General features: G+C 38.9%; 1 long non-coding RNA gene across 10 annotated transcripts in view; it reads right to left on the bottom strand.

The window, feature by feature from the left end:
* The window catches only part of LOC135301148 (uncharacterized), a 59231-nt gene that overhangs the window by 20011 nt on the left and 19858 nt on the right, over positions 1-19362 (bottom strand). For 4 of the 10 annotated variants that reach the window (XR_010362890.1, XR_010362887.1, XR_010362884.1 and 1 more), the window contains exons 3-7: positions 12739-14653; positions 12181-12307; positions 9232-9480; positions 6270-6363; positions 288-511 (exon numbers count right to left, since the gene is read on the bottom strand). This is a non-coding gene — a long non-coding RNA (uncharacterized LOC135301148). The remainder of the gene's footprint in view (positions 1-287; positions 512-6269; positions 6364-9231; positions 9481-12180; positions 12308-12738; positions 14654-19362) is intronic. The other 6 variants (XR_010362892.1, XR_010362891.1, XR_010362893.1 and 3 more) reach the window with 4 other exon arrangements.

Genomic DNA, 19362 nt, shown 5'->3' with positions numbered 1-19362 from the left:
AAGAGCTTCACTGGCTCCAGCACTTCAGGTTATGTTATGAGAGAGGCTGGAACTATTGCAATAAAGCACAGTAAAGTCTTGCAATAAAGCACATTTTCATGATGTTAGCAGGGTAATCTCGTAAATTGCTTTCTTTAAAATGACATTGAAAAGAAAACCCCTGTGGGAGACTAATTGTGGTTCTAGATGAGTAATTTGGAAGAAGGGGGTCTTAATGGTGAGCAAAACATTCCAAGAGATGATAATAGCCTCAATTCCCCCCTCATTAATTGCAAGAAAAGACTCACCCAAGAAGAAAAAACTTCTATTGTTATTTCACTCTGTGCTGAAGAAGCAATTTAGGATGAAATCATGTGGTTCTAGAAGACAACCAACACTTTTACTGATGCAGATATTTCAGTTGCAAGAGATCCTGTCCTCTGTTTTTCTTACTCTGGCATTCTTATGAGTGGTGCTGATAGAGTCTTCAGTGTTTTTCTGTCAACCATCTCAAGCAGTTCAAGAAAAAATGCTCAAAAAAGAAAGAATGTTAGAAGTTGGAGAGAGAAATATGAATGTGAGAGTTCAACATGGAAATAAGTGAAAAAACAACCACAAAACAATATGTCTGAGTGACAGCAGGGGATTTAGTCATAGGTCTTGACTCTGTTTGCAACAAGAAATCATGGTGGGAGGGATTGATAAAGTAAGGGGCAAACTGAGCTGGGAATGAAGAACTTGCTTGTAAAAACATGTAGTGGGTATGCTTGAGGACATTCAAATCTCCTCTCCTCTCAAAACAGCAAAAAAATAGTGGAAACAAAGAAAGTATGTTTTTACTGAATGTGCCAATTTGTAAGAACCCATGCAAATCACAGTGCCTCATTTTACATATTAACAGGCAATATTTCTACCATATCTTAAGCTTTTTTTTGACTCAAATATCTCATAAATTTACCAACCACCTAATAATGAATACTCCCTGAGCAACTTTGTTAGGTGTTATGAGCAATTCTCTTTCCCTCCTCTTATCACAAGACCCTCTTTCTTATTATATGCAAAAATATTAGTTCTTAAAAATCATTTTCCAATTCTCCCTTAAAAAAGGAAAGACCCAGAGAATTGTCTGCAGCTCAGGTAGGTCAAATTGCTGAAACTTTAAACAAATTAGCTCCAGTTCCATAAATGTAAATACTTGGAAGACAAGAATCGTCAGCAGTGCCTGCACATTCATGCTTACCCAAAGTTTTCAAATGGAGGAACCATGATATAAATAATATAGAAATAATTTAAAATGCAAATATTAATATTAATATAAATATAAATAGAAATATTAGTAGAAATAATGTGCCTTGTAAATATGCCTTCAAGTTGAAAGGGAAAAAACCATCAAAATATGTGGCTGTTCTATGACAACAATGAATGCAACAGAAACTTAACTAGACAGCCTGGATGAAGACATTAGTTCAGATTTATTAAAGCATCTGAACTGGCAATCTAATACATGATAAGACAACAGGATTTTGGAAATAAGGATATAAACACAGGACTTCACCACCACTCTGTCTAATTATCTGACATTAAAGAAACAAGAGATCAGTTGTATACTGATCTAGTTTCTATTCTCATGAAATGAAGCTTCCACAAGTTTTCTTCATAAATCAAAACACCTTAGAAAGACAGAGCAGCATTTAGGAAAAAGAGACAATTGGATCCCATTGGAATTATGATCACTACCAACCCCACCAGCCTGCTTGCTTTATCTTGATCTTGTTTTCTCCAAAAAGATTATCTTTTGCTCTTTCCTTCACTGTATGCTCTGAGGACAGAAGCTCCTCTACTGAGTCCAAAACACACCACAATATATCACTTAATAGCTGTACAATCTGATGAGGAGTCCAAATTCCCCTGATCTCACTTATGTGACAAATCCCAGTGGTTTCTCTAGGTCTGTCAATGTAACTGCAAATTGAATATGCTTTGTAGTCACACCATGCTTTTAGTTCTACATTAGATTCTTTCTTCACCAGTTTCCCATATCTGTTGGTACTCTTTACTTGCTCATACTATGTTTTAACTCATGCAAAGCCCTTGATTCAAATTCTGCAGAAGGAATTAAAGGCTACCAGCACCAGTCTGTAAAGATGCACAGTATGCTCACTCTTCAAAAGGAGACCTCACTCTTGTATGGCCTTTGTTCCATTCAGCTCTGAAATTTGTCTGGAATCCTGCAGAGTCCTCGTTCAGTTTCCATATCTGAGTCCAACTTTTGCTTATCTGGAAGCTACCCTCATTTTGCTGCTTTCTAAAAGGTATTGGCTCCAAACTCCTTGGAATGCAGCAGAGTTACTATGGAAGGCTTATCAATTAAAATATTGCATCAATTAAAATAGTGCATCATTTGGCTTCACATTTTTAACTCAATAATGAAAAATTATACGGTATCAGTTTAAAATTTAAAGTTTGGCTAACTCTGCTGTTGACCTTTTATCTTTTCTTCTATGAGGAGTCTTTACTGACCATCTCCATGGAGAAACTGAATGACAGAGATAAGAATCACACAACTGAAAGGCAAATGTCTAGACTTTGGCCCCAGTTTGTTTTATTTTAATACAGTTATTGCATAATTGCTTGCAAATATCTTTTCAGTTCTCACAGCTCTAAGATTTATATCACCCTGGAAGCTGGCATTCATGAGATACACAGTGCTCATAAAAACTGATAACAACATGAACAAAAAAAATGCTGGGGGAAAGATGATTTGCAGACACTATCTGAAACTATTGATTAATATCTCTGCGTTGATACACTAATATTCAATAAATATGTAAATTTTGCACAGCCAGGAAATGCCAGGTTTATTTTTAAAGCAATAATAGTTTCTGTAAGGGAATTTAAAGCTCTTCTCTCTCACAGGTAAGCTCTTTTGCATGAGTCCCAGGAGGGGAGTAGTACAGTCTGGTGATGCTGAACAAAGTGTACTTTCTCTCCTTTCCAGATACAAGTAAGAATAAAGCAATTCATCCTCTCTACCTGCTGATTTGAAAAGCACTGGCTGCCTTTCAGTCCATGCAGAAGTACTGGCCCTTCCTCTGGATGTCAGACATGGAGTGTCCGGACCTTGCACCTTGGACTCTGAGGAGCTGGATGCCTGAGGCTTTGAGCAAATCCCTCTGTGGGCTTGTGTTTGAAAGGGCACCACACTGTTCTGAAGATAAGACTGTGAATAAACAGCTTGGATCTTTTGGCACCAGCAATGGCAAAATGTTCCTAGTGTGGCCTTTTGAAGACAAGACAGTTTCTCCACAATGGGCTTTTGATCAAATTCTGTAGCTATGATGTGCAAAGTAAAACCATTAACTTGTTATTTTAGACTAATGTTAGAAGATTCCAGCTTTCACCTATGTCCATTTATGAGGTAATTTGTCAAGGTGAAAGCCATCGGGGTGAAATTAATTTTAGAAAAAGTCTAATAAACTTACAACCTCATGTTTAACCAAGCTCAGATGGCCTGATGGCAATAAAATAAAATAAAAATGTGCCATGATTGGAAAGCTCTGCTACAATTTTAAGAACGCCAGAGTGGGGAAATCCGAGATGCATCTCCCACAGCTGCAGGAGCTCAGCTCTGTTACATACAAGGGAGCACAACTCCCACTGAATTTAACTGAGCTGCGTTTTCCATCTCTGTCTGTGACAAGTCAGACTCCTGACTGGTATAAATCAGCCCCTTCCATTAAATCCCATGACAAACTGGAGTGATTTACCCCAGCAGAATACTTGGTCTGACCTCTTCCCTGTCCTGCAGCAATTGCATGAGCAGCTTATAATGGCTCTTGGAAACCAGTTTCATTTGTGTCTTCAGCTTCTAGGCAATTGTGGGGTCCCTCTGCCCATGGAGGCAACGGAGCAACAGGTCTTGGAAGGGGAACAGAGGCAATTTGTGGCCCAGGTCTCTGCTCAGACCCAAGAGAAGTCCCATGCAGAGTATAGGAGCTCCTCATCAAAGAGCAAAGGCACTGCAAGACTAAACAAACATATGATACCCTCCACTCCCTCTACAGCTCTGTTTTCTGGTGCTCAGATAAACAAATGGCTGCAAGAAAAGTGAAGCCATCTTTGCCACTCACAGTTTGCAGCTCCATAAATACAGTGCAGAGCCATTTGTAATGCACAAGTTGTTTTGGGTAATGAATCATTAACTGACAAAGTAAACACAGCATTACTATAAGTATGCTGGAAATGTTTTTGCTCATGTTCAGCATCCTTTGGGAACTTCTTGTACTTTGCTCAAGATTGCATCTCTGGAGGATTATTTTTTTCCCCCCTTAAAAATATCGGAAAAAAAACAGCCATTCATTTTGAAAGCTACACTTTATTGTGTAGCTGCTAGAAAGGAGACTGTTGTCCCTTTTCCTTCTTTCCATTTTCTTACATGTAAAGAGCAAACAGCAGCATTAGCACCAGAAATGCAACCACAATTAATTCCATCTCTCTGAGCATGAGTCACAGCCACTGGCAATGCTTGGTGGGAGCTCACATCCCCTGACATCACACGGGGATGAAGGGGATGCTGAGAGGGCTGCACTGTAAACGTGAACAAATCCTGGTCATGTGGCACTGGCTCCACTCTCAGGGCAGCCTTCTCTTCTGACTTGACTAAGTTTTGAGTTGACTTCAATAAGAGACGGATATGTTCATCCCCAGTCATCTTTTATCATTGTTACTGCTTTTTAATGAGGGGATGGGACCATCTTTGGGCTAAAATCGATTTATTGCTCAGATAAACATCACTCTCAGAGGCTGTGAGATTTTAGACCAAGCAGTTGGTTATAGCTCAAAACAGTCAAAAGTTCTTTGTTACAAGGCAATATAGAACTTTCTAATCTAATAGACAGTCTCACAGGGTGTATTTTGCTTTTCTAACCTATCACCTTTACTTATTTCTGCTGCACTGTAGATACTTTTACCCAATGGCTAATATCACACATACACACAAATGCTTCTGTTATAACTTCTAAACTCTTTGTTTATTCTACACAACCACTCTCTTACACTATAAACCCTTGACCATTTATCAATACAGTTTCTCACTCAAGGCATAGTCTTTCTTACAACTATAGAAACATAATTATATGATTTTTCTACTTAATGTAAGTATGCTTTATTTTTACATCCATCCAAACTCCTTCCAAGGCTGCAGATCAAACCCTCCTCCATCTGTAAGAGTTTCTGTCTTTCCATTTCCCACAGTCTTTTGTGTTCTATTACTACAAAGGGAAGTTTACATGTGCAACAAAATCAATTGCAAGGAAAAAAATATTCAGATTGTGACCAATATCTTCATGACTATACCCTACAGAGGCATCTTTTACTGTCCATGCTCATCCTGCTTTTTCCCCCAGTGTTTTTTGGCTGTTACCCAAGGTGTGTGCTTGCAGACATGAGTGACACATGAAAGCATATCATGAGCTGCCCCTGCTCTTGGCACAGCCCTCTCCTCCTGCCAAAAAAAGCTTCTGAGCTTTGACATGAAAGGTTATATATGAAGGCAAGGAAAAACAGAAAGGAAATCAAGCCCAGCAATCTTCCTCAGAGTATGTCACACAATTTTAAGTGCTATTTTTTATCAGAGGGGTTTGTTTAAGTGGAGGGTTGGAAGAAGAGAGAGGGTAGAGAAGGGAAGTAGGGGTTTTTTGTTTTTTTTTTTTTGGTGAAAGTTGCCTAATCAATCTCTTTCAGCTTGCAGAACAACATTCTTCACAACTGTACTGCAGCATCTGCCTCTAAGTGCAGGCGCGCTTCCCTTGAAACAAGTCCTTTAAGTATATTTTAAAAATATAATACTTGGTAATATCTAAGTGCTAAAGAGGATTAGGGCTGAATTTCTTTTTATACAATTAAATAAAAAAAAAATTCTGTAAAATAGATTTCCCCTTTTACATGGGAATGGGAGAAGTACATTTAAAAATTCCTCAAGTCTAAATTTTCTATAGAAAAATTACCTGATGGGCTACCTGGACAGTGCTGGCAGCAATAGAGCTCATATCCAGAAAGCAATTACAGACAGACCTTCATTATTTCTTCTTGTGTTAAAAAAAAAGAATTTCCTTAAGAATTTCCTTAATTGGGCTTCCCATCCATCTCTTGCTTCTAAAGAACAACCTGATTATCAAATCTCTGCAGGGAATCAGGGCCATCTACTCAGACACCACCTGGAACCCAAGTTCTGTTCACCAGGATATATCACTACCATGGAGCCATGCTATCCAAATACCTTATCAACTTACCTTTCACAGGTGTTTTCTTTAAGATTGGGGAATTATTTGATTCAATTCAAAACCACCACGAGACAGGAAAGAGTTACTAGAATGCTTTCTATGCCTGTAAGAAAAAGAAATTATTTGGGATTACTTTTAGCACGGTTCCAGTAGACTGACTCCAAAAATAGGAGGTAGCTGCAGTTGGCCTCTTTCTCCTCTCAGTTTGTCCCTGAACCAGAAAACCTGTAACCAGGAGCAGTGATACAGCATCCAGCCCTTGTGGAGAGGTGCTGAGCACAGCTGTGTTGGGGACTCACCCAAAAACTGCCTGAAAAACACAGAGTGAAGGATGCACCAGCTCCATCACTCAGACCCAGCAGCTCAGAACCACCTGCAGCTCTGCAGATGCTTGAACAGAGAAGCAGTGCTGGGCAAGAGGAATTTTGTGGCTGTTCAGAAGCTTCTCTAAATCAGATGGAACTGTGAAGACTGAATTTTCCCTGACTTTTAAGGAAAGCCTGGGATAAGGTGCTCTACCTCTGCCATGTCACAGGAAAAGTTTTAGACTTCAATCTAAGAGTTTCTTAGAAGTTATAGCATTCTATCAGAGTACTTTACTGATCGAAAGTACTCCTGGTGTACTGACCAAGCAGCACAGCAACTCTCTAAAACAGAGGAGATATTTCTTTGCTCCTTTTGTGAAAATGGGGAGAGCTTGGAAAAGACATGTGCAGACTCTCTTGCTCCGTCAGCTAACAGAAAATAGAATTTCTGCCCGGGAATCTGCATTCCCCACTTACAGGAACATAACAATGCACAACAATGACAAAGACGTTCATTGTACAACAGTAAAAATAATTGTGGAAAGTACAAGACTGGTTAACATTTGGCAACAGTAAATTAATGTTATTGTTTTAATTAGCTTCCTTTTCAGTTCATGAGTTGACTTCATAAAGCTGTTACTCTGTTTTGATAGACAAAAATGTTCACAAATGCTCACATTCTGCAAAAGCAACAGAACATTAAAATCTTTTCTCTTAAAAAAAAGGGGTTTATTCATCTAGCTATAAACCAGCATATTAGTTTAAAAATAACCTAGGAAACTATGTCTTTCTGAATTGTGATTTTGCCAACACAAAGAAATAGCTCATATATTTATCTATCTTTACAGCCTGGTTATGGGAACTAGAAAAAGGAATGCAATGATAGGAACATTAACCTTTAACAATGGTTGAGCTATAAGCCACTCTTGTTCCAAGAGTCCAGTTGCACAATGGGCCTTTTTATGATAGTTTAAAATGTCTTTTCTGATAGCAGTGTTTATAGAATTAGCTTGAGATGACATCTTCTTTTCTATTTCTCAGGGCCCTAGTAAAGCAGGGGAAAGAATGTCTCTGCATGGGGAAACCCAGACAGGGGCGAGATCCTTGGCTATCACAGAAATGATTTGCCCAGACATTTTGTCAAGGTTTCCACTGAGCAGGGCAGCATTCCCTGTCACCTCCTTCCTAAACACCAACACTCACTGCACAGCATTTGCTTCCCCACCCCTTGGGGCAGAAAGGAGCTCAGATATTTTTCCATCCCACTTCCCACTGCACTTTCCCCATTTGGCTCTTCATGAACCTTGCCCTTCACTTTTATCTCACTTCCTTTCCACATCCACTAAGAATTACAGAGCCAGCTCTGATTTGCCGTCTTCCTTCTAAATACACACTATTTACATACTTTATAGGTGTTTTCACACGTGGCAACCTGAAGAACTCATTGGTGAAGCAACAGCTCTTCATTTCCAACAGGCTGAGTTGCAAACATTTGAGAAAAAAAATCTCTGCTTGTTGCAATGGGAAATGAAGCAAGTTGCACAAAGTTAAACAAAAAGAAATTGTATCAGTTATGCCAATTAAAATAATTCTTTGCATGTATGATAATTTACGTGCAGAAAAGTTAAAAAATTTGAAGACATGTAAATTTTTCACATTTAAGCAGGTCTCATAGTGGTATTTACAGATGAAGGCACATTTGAGATTAATTGCAAAAGTTTTCCTTTTCTAATGTCTTTTGTTCATAGAATTTAGCTGGGAAAACCTGATGTGTCCACAGTTAGTGTTCACCTATCTAGCATATGAGTCAATGAAATCAAATGCTGGTTTTCAAATAAGCCATGCAATATTGCCTGCAAAAAAGCTCTTATTTTTAGTCCTGAAGACAGAACTTCTTTACCAAGCTACCAATGAAAAGCCCAATAAAGGAGAGAAGGTATGGCACTTCCATTTGTTTTGGTTCAGAGCTGTGCTGCAGTTTTGAGCTAAATTCCCCAGTCATGGCCACTTGCTGGGTATTATTTGGAATTTCACAGAGTTATTTCACCACACGTGGACTAAATTCCTTAGGAGGAAACTGAACATGGTTGCAGATATGCACCAAATGTCCATGCCAGCTTCTACCAGGGGCACAGGCCCTGGAGGAGATTGGTCCTCTGAACAGCTCCAAATGGAGCTGCTTTCTGCACAAAATCTTCAGATGCTCTTCTTTCTAACAAATCAAAATATTTATACAAAAAAAGCACCAATATGCTGAAGAGCTTCTTTCTCAGGATCAACTCCATAAAAAAAAGTGATTAACCACCTTGATTCCAGACAGTCATTGAGCTCTGTAGACTCATATTACCAACAACCAAAAAGTCCTACCTTACAAAAGCATGTTATACAAAATAAATCAGTTTTTAATAGAATACAGTCGCTAATATTAAAGGATGGATTTACCATATTCAAGGAGCATAGATAGATGTTTGGGATAGGTGTTTACAAATCCAGAAAAAAAACACTCTATATCTTGGATTTTGTCATTAATTTCTGTGACTTTGCACTAGATATGCTAGCCAAGAAATATCAAGCAGGAACACAAATTCCCTTTAAATGTTACTGTGCTTTCACTGGTAATATCTTAAGTTGCATTTAGAAAATATTATTATAAAATCGTGTTCTACCTCTACACACTCCAAGGTCTCCTGTCCTTTTATTGGATTCAGCTGGCATGGCTTGGAATTTCTCACAGGAAGTCAGCTTTTGAAATAAACAATATCTGAAGTATTTCTTGATTTTTTGGCATCAAACATCATCTCTTTTGGTAACGTATCAAGTTCTACCATTTGACTACCCACTGGTATTTTACCTAATTTGTACATTAAGGTCCATATTTAATCTGGGCTGGAAGTGTGTCCACACTCCTAATATGACTGTAAAAAAAAAAAAAAAAGAAAAAATCAATCACACTTGCAGGTTTATAACCTGTCAAACAATTCACCTGAAAATCTGCCCAGGTGCCAAGATGATTTCTGCCTGTCAGCATTTTAAGCACATTCTAAAATAAGCATTTTAAACACATTCCAAGATAAAAATCCACTAAAATTATTAGCATTGTAGCAATATACATTTACAGATATTGAAATATTACTATGACTCAAATTTTTCCTCCATGCAAATTTGTTTGAACAAATTTTACAAAGAAAAACCTCTCCATTTTGGTATCATTTGTGTTTCTTCTTGGGGACACACTGATACAGGACAGTCACTTAAGACTGTTGCATGCTGCAAGTTTGGTGCATTAACAAAGCATCAAACTACACAAAATAAGCAAACTACACATCAATCTTTCTGCTGGTTGGTTGGGTTTGTTCATAGCTGTGCTTAAATTATTTTGTCTTTTTCAGCTGGGGCTATTTGCCGTGGCAGCAACACTTTTTTGAGCATTGCCATGATTGTACATCTATTTTGTCATTATTAATATTTTTATTTCTCAGTGGTTTCATAACTCATTAATAGAATAATATGGGATCTCTCTAGTGTACAAAATTATAAATATAATCAATATGTGTAGACATTAAATCCAAATTATTAGCTATTTAAAGTGTTTAAGAAAAAGGTAGGTTTCAGGATCAAGGCCTTTTGGTTTATCATTGTATTTTTACCTTACCAAACTTCCAGGACACTTCATGGTCCTGACCAGTACAGTTCAGGTGCTCAGCAGCCCCATGAAGTCTTAGACAAGCTGAAGATATTGCATCATTTTTTCCCCCCTATCTGTAGCATCCCAGTCCATGTTTTCAGGTTTAAATTTTGGCCCCAGGTGATACCAGCTGACTCTCAAGGAAAAATATGGTTCTTAAGTACAAAGTGAAAAACTAAATAGCTCAAGAGTCCCCTTTTTGTTTGTTCCTATATTCATCTTTTCTTGATGGCTGGACTTTTTCAGTGGAATGTGTCCTGCTGTGGAATATGTTACCTAATGATCTTTGTTTTCCCTGTATTCATCATAGGGTGCAGAAATGAATGACATTCATAACCATGTTGAGGTCTGTCAACAGTAGCAAATCTGGACATTAATTTGGAGGTACATGACTCTTGTCTAACTAGATGGGACCAAAAGAAATTTGCAGCTGCTGGAAACCTGCATTTTAATATTTCAAACAAACTATTGTGCTGATTTTAGGGTTGAAAGAACAGTTGCAATCAGTGAAAAATGTTCATAAAAGGTCACAAGGTATATTTTGCCAAACCATAATGTGGGTTTGACAAAGTGTTTATCAGTGTCTTCTGTTTAATCACACTTTATATTATGCAGAATAGCTGTATTCAAAGACACTGGAAACCACACTGTAACTTGAATACTAGATCAAGTTATCATTTAGGGTATTCTGACTGTGAAATCAGACATCCTCTTAGTTTTGACAACACTTAATTGGACTTGTTTTGGAATACATCAGTCCCTTCTCTCTCTTATGGTGAGGGAAAGCTGTGCTGAAAGAAAATAACCCACTTCCAAGCACAAATAAACAACCAACATGAGCTCCTCCTCACATGGACCTAAATAAATGATGCTGTGGTATTACAAGGTGCTGCTGTACAAGCCAGGAAAGGCCTGAAATAGTAAAAGGAGAGCCACACCATCCACCACACAAGCAGCCAAGCAAAGGGAAACTTCCTGCTGCTAAATCTTTCTCCGGTGAAGCTCTAAAATCAGGGCCAGTCCTGGTGACAGCTGCTTGGACAAGGCTCCTGTTGTCCTGCTCAAGTCAAAGTCAGCTTTATAAATTTGATGTATAATGTATTGAGCTGAACTGCTCGTTCCCATCCCCTCAGAGTGCTGTCTCATCTCACATCCTGTGACACAGTCTCACCTTTCCTAGAGGAAAGGTTTCCAAAGTTAATTGTCAAGTTATTTTATGGGAAGAACAGATGTATAATCTGTTGATGACCTGAGGTGAAGCAGCCAGAAAGCAAAGTTTAAATCAGTTAAAACATATTTCGGTTTCATTTTGTTTGCAGTAAATTTGTTTCTCCCAATTTGATCTCGAAGCTTCAGGCAAATAAAATAATTAGATTATTTTATATGTAAAATTATATATTTTTCTCATTTAAAAGCATCAAAACAGATTTTTGACTGCCTTTGAGATCATCTTCCTTACAGTCCAAGGATGATTATATTGGTTTATGCCTTACATTCTGGGAAATAAAAAGAGAGACAGAAAAGGAGCAGTGGCCAAGGAAACCCAAACTTGTAAATCTCTCAATGCTTACAGACTTTAAAAGTACAGGGGAAAAAATGGTCAAAGATTCTGAGCCAAGTTAAAACACTGCAATACAACTTCTTTTATGAGACTCTCTGACATGTCCAAAATAAAAATTTTAAAGCAGGGCATATTTAAAAGCTTGATCAGGCAAAATGTCTTAAGTGATACTAAAAGGCTTTGAAGCTTCAGTGGATTGGTCAGTACAACCACAAAGGCACAGGGCTTAGAAGGATTACCTCACCATGTTATACAAACATCAGACAGGATGAATTTAGGTAGCACGTGCACCTGCCAGACTAATCCAAGATCTATGAAATTGGTGAGTTTAACATGATTCCATCTTGATATTTTCATCATGATCCTTACCCAGAAAATCAGCCAAAAGAACGTGGCTTTCGACAGTGCAGGTTGCACTATACTTGGGCAGGAGGATGGCTGGCTGTTTCTACAAAAAAAACCCTTGGTCTCTTCCAGGCTCTTCTGTGTGGTTCACCTGATGTTATAATACGTGCCAAGAGAAAATTCTTGGAGCTTCTGCATTTGCTGTCTGCAGGCCCCCACAACAGTAACACCCAGCACCCCCCAGGTATTTGCTCGCTTCATCACCTGCTGCTAAGCACTCTAAGCTGCTAAGCACCTGCAAGCACTCCTCCTCATCAGTCCTTCTCCAGAACAATCATAAATTTAAATGAACCAGCCCCAAAACTGTTTGGGGGTTTACAGCTGCCCATAACAAATTCTGCAAAGATGCAGAGCATCAAGCTTTTGTATCCCCCCACCCTATGAATAGAGCAAAGTCACTTGCAGAACTGAAGTCTAGGTCCATGAGTGTCTCACCTACCACCCAAACAACACAAAGTTCAAGAATTTTTGCACTCTGGATCTTTGCATAGTACGTTCTCAGAGAAAGTACCCATTGCTCACCATTACGGAAATGTAAACTGCATCAGATAAAATGGTTTTCCCATTCAACACGCAGAAAAGTCCTGAAGGAACAAAACAAAAGCTTAATAAAGAGCATAAAGAAAATTAACAGGAATTCCTCTAGGCTGAATGTTAGAATACAGCCAGAACTATTGAAATGCCCGGAACCCAGGCAGCGCCCAACTAGTTCACAAGTTCATTCAGGGTAGGGAAAGGGGGAAATGTGGTCAGATGCTTCTGTCAGTTTGAAGAATATCTGTGGGGCTTTGACAAAAAAGATGAATGTTCTCATTCAAATGCACCACCAGTTATTTAACTTACTTCCCCTGAATGTCTGGACTTCAACTGCCTGAAAGACTGAAATATTTTGTCCCACAAGCGTTTCTGGTTTACTGATTTATTTGTATTGTGTCCTGACCCCTTCTCAAAGAAAGATTCCTGTTTTGAGCATCCACATCTGTGCACAAAACAGGATTTTAAAGCATGCTTTCTTCAGAGCCCTTGCCATCAGGTACTTCTCCATGTCACCAGGCTGGTTTATATTGTTTGTAGGGCTGTTGGTTCCCTTTGGGGAAGTTCTGATCTATGGTTTTGCTGAATAGCAACCTAAGCAAAACTTCCACTAGGCTGGAATCCTCTTTGATTTTAGCTGTTAAACATATAAAACATCTAAAAAGAACCTGAATGTTTTCCTTGCATTGATGTGTAATTAACTGTCTTTTACTGACACAAAGACAACTGAATATAGAAAAGAACAGAAAGAATTACACAAAGTTTCAGAAAGAAACACTTCTAATAAATGATGTCTCATGGTAAGATTAAGCCCCTAATTTTTAGGGATATAAAATATTTCCATTCCAACCCAGTAGCAATTTTACTAACACAAGATTCTGAAAAATGGCAATGCCTGTCCATTTTGCAATGCATCCTTCTCTTAGGAAGGACTCCTGCATGGATCTAGAGTCAAGGCTCGTTTTTAAGTACCTATCACATTGCAGACCAGTGAATTGACTTGCAAAGACAGACTGACAGAACAAGTTATACCATTAATCCCCAACACAGCCAATGATGGGACAGAAAACAGGCTCCCTGGCTTAACTCAGCCATGAAGTTGGGCTTGGCACAAAAAATCCTCTGTTTTTAATCTCCACAGAGGAAAGCCGACACCATCTTTCACATGGGCTCAGTGTTGTGAGAGTTCTCTATTTATAAATGCCCAGAGTCACTTCAGGGATGGTGCTAAATAAAGCAGGCAGCAAAAATGTAAACTACTGGCTGATGTTTTGTTTTGCTCCATATAGCCACCAGGAAAAAGTGAAATGTTTCAGAATCCCCAGAGTACAAGTGGAAAAGAGTCTGCACTACAGCTCTGTCTTATTTTGGCTGTGCAATAAAATGAACTATTAACCATTCTCAGAGTACACATCAGCACTCCTCAGCCAGTAGCTGTGTGACCTGCCATCAATTTCACCTCTGAACTTATTACAATGTTCAGAATTTTCCAGGGAACTGAGAGAGCAGGAAAAGCTCAGCTGGTGTACCATTCCATTCACCGAGAAAAGCCATTAGCTGAACATATTTGCTGCAATTCTTAAAGTCTAATCTTTGGAAATATTACATTCTAGCTTTTATTGTAAAGGGAAAGTGTGAGGGATAAGAAATTCCCTCCCTTTTCCGTGTCACATATTAACTGCAGCAAACCCAAAGCTCCAGTGGCTGTTGTGATCCTGCTGTGCAGCTTCCAAATTTTCCAGTTCTAGAGGTCTCCTCGCACTCTGGGCTCATTACTTTCAGTTTCCTCTCCAACAAACAGGGTCAAAATCTCCTCTCATTCCCAGTGACATTAGTCTGCAGCTGCTTCATAGATCTTCATGACAAGCTCCTTCCACGTTGACCAAGAAGAAAAAACTCCCTCCTGTAAATGATGTGAAAACATAACTCACAGAGAAACAGAGCATTAATTCTGGGTTCTGTTGAGGTCAATGGGAGTTCTGTCCCTGGTTTCAGCAAAAGCAGGATTTGGTCCCCATGTTCTGAGTAATCCCAGTGAGGTCAGTATATATCCATTTGGCAGGAGAACAAACCAACCTCTGCTTGCAGCTACTGCTGCACAAATCCTTTTATTTCAATGCCATCACACACTCCCTAATTCATTCTCAGGAGGTTTCCTACATGAGAATTTTTTTGGAAGGCTGTGCTCTGTACTACCTTATGCTCACAACAGGAATTCACTGATACTTTCATCTATTTTAACATTGGATTCACCTACTGTATTTTATGTGAGGAAGGAAAAATAATTTTAACTAACCATCCTCTCCCTTCCTCTTTTCAGATGTAAGTGCTTGCAAACCTAAGTGGAAAGACTAATGTATTTAACATACTTCTGTGTTGTATCAGTCATGGCAGTGCTGTCAGCAGCACAACATGAGATCTAAGAGAGCTTTAGTGGTATTATGCTAATAGTTCTTCAGTTTTTATATAGAAAAAGATGTTATCCACAAGGAGTCACTTACTGGAGAAACTGACTCTCTTTTCTGATGAAAACTCCCAAAATTGCTAGTTTTATGCTCCTTTCAATGAACCCAGAAATTCATCTGGGCTCTGAAGTTTAACATCATTAACTATTCTGATACAGCAGCATTCTTCAACTGTGCTGGGGAAAATATATTAATGGATAAAATCATTTGGCTAAAAGTGCTTAGCTAATTGATTATGCTGTTTCTCTAGAACAACTCTTGTTCTGACAGCTGATCTTCTCCTAAAAGGAAATGAACCTTGAAGGAACTCTGCAAATTTAATTGTGCCATTTAGTGACTCCTGGCAAAATCCTAGTGGCAAATTTTAAATATCGCTGAGTTCTCAGTCTTAAGAGATGCCCATAGCACAGCTTTAAATTATCTGTTAGCTACACAAATATTTATTTGAACACATTGCAAATTTAACAGTAGTAGACAACAAGAAAACACTGTGTGTTCTGTTGGTGCCACCAGCTGCACTGTGATCTGCATCATGCCCCTGAGACCAGGATCAGCATGATGAGAGCTCCCTCCTTCACACCATGTGCAACACTTGATGTATTTATTTTAAAGAAAAAAATGATTTCTGCAGTGAGGACTAAATGGGTAGAATAAGAAGTGGAAAATGGAGTCATCTACTGCATTCAAGGGTTGGTTCAATCTACTCTGAAAAATTTGAGTAAGATCACGTAAAAACTGCCTTAATGCTCTATTCCATCTTTTTTCTTCTTGATATATTTCAATTTCAGAATAATACACTAATATCTCTAAGGGGAACCAGAGACACTGTTTTACAAAGAGTTTAAAGTCATTCTTGGAGAACCTCAGTTTGCTAATATCCATAATTTTGGGATCTGAATCTCACTAGGCTCAAGACACGAAGTCCTGGTTTAAGTTCAAGTGCATCATACAAGAATATGGACTTCAATTCTCTGTATGCTGCTGTGGACACAGAACACAAAGTTGTAATGCTAAGTAAGCTCAATTCCAAGATCAATGGAATTCAGTGCTAAGTAAGCTCAATTCCATCAGAAGGTACTCACATATTGAAAAGGCCTAGAAGGTTTTTGTCTTTTCAATAGTGGGAAATGACAATGAAACAGCATTAAAACTTTATTTGAAGTTTCTTAATGGATATAATGCAAATTCCATAGGCATTCAGTCCAAGTTGATCAAAATCCTTGTCTTTATGTGTTGTAGGGGAATTCTGAGGAGAAAACATTGGAATGCTAGAAAGTAATAGAAATTATCAGATCAATATGCTGTCAAAGTTGATTCTATCAAAAAAAAACCCCAGTTCACTGCATATTATAGTAGTTCTGTGGACAAAAGGACAAGCTTTGTAGTTTAGTGCTTTTCTGACAAAAAAAAATTGCTGTTCTTAATGATGATTAATACCTACCATATATTTGGCAGACTAATCCTGATCGTTTTTCCTCCAGCAGCTCAAAATCATCTCCCTCAGGGATGTGTATGTCAGCACATTACCTAATGATAATCTGATAGCTGATTCTGCTGTTAAATAAAATCTGTAACATGACAAAGTGCCCACTTTTTATATGTTTATGCATCTGTAAGTGTTACAGGGGGCAAATCTCCAAGTTCAGAAAAAGGAGGAGCTAAGAAAATGCTGTGTGAGGAGTAGAAATAAAATGGACACAGAGTAGTGAATAATGGAATTAAACAACGTGGGAGATTTCTCCTCATAATCTGGTCTCTCCAAGAAAAAGAGGGGGAGGGGGTTGGAAATCAGTGAGGGCATCGGAAAATTCAACTTCCAAATGGTCTTGGAAGCTTCTCAAGGGAAATAAGGAGCTGCAAATAGATGTGAGGACAAATGGCCACAAGTCTACAGGACTTTTTTTCCCTGTCAGGAAATGATGGAATATTATTTTTGGGCAGCAGGCCAGAACAGTTCTTACCACAGCTAGTTCTAATCAACTGGGGTATAGGGTTGAGAGTAAATGCAGAGATACCCAAAAAAATTAAAGAAAATTACCACAATAGACAAGTGCAAGTCAGTCTCCTTTCCTGAATATCCAGGAATGAGCAAGGGAAGAAGGTCTTTTGCACACACTCTTCAACAAGGAAGAACTGGTCAGGGGTGTGAAGGTCAGGGTCAACCTTGCTGCAGCGACCACAGGATGGTGGAGCTCAAGGCCCTGTGAGAAGGAAACGAGGCAAAAAGCAGGACTCCAGATGAGCACACGATTTTCCTCCAGGATCTGCCTAAGAGAATCCCGTGGAGACAGTCCTGGAGAGAAGGGAGAGACCTGGGACTAACTCCTCCAAGCCTTGGTCTGTCCTGACAAGAAAACCCTCATGCCTGGATCCTGCATGAATCAACAAGAGGATCCTGATGACTGCAACAGGAAAATAAAACATGCAAGAGGTAGAAGCAGGAATATGTGACTGAGATGGAATAAAGACACTGTTTGAGTGTGCAGGTATCAGGTGAGGAAAATCAAAATACCAAGCTGAGCACAAGGCAGCAGTGTCCCCTTGCAGCAAAAAAAAGCCAACAATGCCCTGGGATCCATCAGCAAGAGTGTTGCCAACAAGATAGTGAAGAGAAGTGATCCTTCCCCTCTACTGAGGAGTGGTGAGGCCACATCTGCAGTGCTGTACCCAGTTCTGGGTTCATTGGCACAAGAGAGACATGCTGAGTTCATCAAACTCCGTGAAAAAATTGGACTATCTATCATACAAAAAGGATGAGATAACTGGAACTGTTCAGCCTGGAAAAAATGAATGTCTCAGGAGGAGATGGCCAGTATGGGAGAATCTTACCCAGTGGGAGACAATAAAGGAGACTGCTCTGACTCTCTCACACAGCAAATTCCATTTAAATATAAGTTAAAGGATTTTCACTGAAAGACAAATCATTCAGTGGTTTCCCAGAGAGGTTGTTGAGGCTCTAGCCTTGAAGACACTAAACTCTACTGGAGACAGCCCTGAGCAGCATCCCATGGCTGACCTCATCTTGAACAGAGAGGGTGAACTGGAGGATCTGCAGAAGTGCCTTTCAACCTGACCTGGTCTGTGATTCTGTGACTGTTTTTCTGTTCTCTAATTCTGCTGTAGCAAACATTTAAATTTTTTTTTCAAGTTTTCAATTCCTATTTACACAGAAGAGATAGAAACAGAGGAAATAAGCAGAAAATTATGCACTAACCTGTTTATGTTAAAAAGAAAAACCAAACCAGAATAAATTTATATTCAATAATGAAATGAAGCAACACCCCTCTCTGAAGCAAATTTGGGTGATTTTGTAATACACATTAAAAAAGGGAGAGAAAAATCTAGGGTATTCAAAATCCATCAAATCGAGAAACTCTCAAATGTAATTTCTGGAGACTGATCTATAAAATTCTGAAAATGAACCATGTACAAAGGGCTCTGAACAGGGAGAGAGATTAGGAGGGAATGAGGTATCTCCAGTTGCACAGAGTGCTCATGCTCAGGGGACAGCTTGCAGATCCAAATGAATCTCAATGCAGGAGAGAAGCCAAGCTGCTGGGAGGGTGATGCACATCCTCTGGCACAAGAAACACTCCACAGAAAGCACTTGCCTCTAATGCTGCCTGATGAGAATGGACAATCAGAGCATCACTCAGCACACTGAGAACAGCCCCACAGCACCACTCATCACCAGGAAAATCCAAGCTCTTGTCACCATCCACAAAGGCATGGGGAGAGTTTGCAGAAAGATTTTATGTAGCTAAACAAAACGTGGCCTGACGCAGCATTAATCAACCACTGAATGTCATCACCAAGGGAAAGAACAAAACCCAAAAAATAAAATGGGTTTCTTTGATTGTTTGGTTGGAGGGTATTCCTTTCTTCTTCCTTTTCAGTATTTATGGAGTAATTTTTCATACAACAGCAGTTTGTCTTACATTTTGCTTTCAAATCATTGGGAAAAGATGGTTTTTCTATTCAGTTGTAATAATCCAGATCCTCCTGACAAAAACATTGAAGCAAAACAAAATTGCAGTCAGAAGAGAAACTCTTTTTGATCTCCTTCCAAAGCACAACTCTTCAGATAAAATCTTAGTTCTATATACCATATTTAGGAAAACTATATGAGGTGCAGCTAGATACCGTT

The sequence above is a fragment of the Passer domesticus genome, chromosome 5 (assembly GCF_036417665.1).
Source record: "Passer domesticus isolate bPasDom1 chromosome 5, bPasDom1.hap1, whole genome shotgun sequence".
Lineage (NCBI taxonomy): Eukaryota > Metazoa > Chordata > Aves > Passeriformes > Passeridae > Passer > Passer domesticus.
This window is presented reverse-complemented; position numbering and strand designations above follow the sequence as displayed.